The sequence below is a fragment of the Apis dorsata genome, unplaced genomic scaffold, assembly GCF_000469605.1.
Source record: "Apis dorsata unplaced genomic scaffold, Apis dorsata 1.3 scaffold_365, whole genome shotgun sequence".
Lineage (NCBI taxonomy): Eukaryota > Metazoa > Arthropoda > Insecta > Hymenoptera > Apidae > Apis > Apis dorsata.
In genome coordinates, this window is record NW_006263630.1 from 537,354 (window position 1) to 538,229 (window position 876).

Below are 876 nucleotides of genomic sequence, written 5' to 3' on the forward strand. Positions count from 1 at the left end.
AATTCAACTTGTACAAATTCTTCTTTAATTTAATCTCTCCGAAAATTTCTCTTTCCGTTTCTCTGAAAATTTTCCAGAACCAAACTAACAGATAGATCCATTCTGAGAATAATTTCCAATCTCTTCAAACTTGTTCCCGTCGAATCGAATTCTCTTCCAGACGTCCGGACAAGTACGGTCGAAAAATCATACGAGACAAAGGATAAAAGACAAATATAATCGAGGAGAGAGGGGGAGGAGGAGTTCGAATAGGTGGTGGATTCTCGTGAGGCGAGGCTGGCTCGTCGAATCCGCAGCTGGAGCTTTTCCAAGCGAAGGGCCGGCCACCTTCGTTCGGGGGTATACCTCGTAAAGTTAGAGTTGGTACTCGGCCGATACGATTGGCCATCGGCCATCGAGAATAATGGGGCAGTTGGCGAGGGCCGATATAAAGGGAGGCAAGCCTCTCGGTGTCTGTCGTATTCGAGCCGCCCCNNNNGGCTGAAACGGCCACGGCCGACAACATCGTTCCAGAATGCCCGGGGCACTTCCAAACCCACCGAACGGACGATGCTGCTCGCATACGTAAACGCTAACTTCGTCAGGGACAAAGTGACGCTCTCGTGTATACGTGCCACCACGAGTCGTGGTGGACAGGTGGGGAGGAGGGGAAAGGGGGTTGTTACTTCGCCATTTCGAGTAACATTCGAAATCGTTGGGCACGATCCGCGGCTTTTTTTGCCGCCTCTCGATCGTTCGCTTCGGATCCTCGATCGAAGGGACGCGTTAAACCGGTGTCAGCAATCCGATTCCGCGATGATGATGCCATCTTCGTCAAAGAGGAGATCGTTCGTGGAAGCGAGTCGATGTTGAGCGATTTTTTTTTTTTTTTTTCAA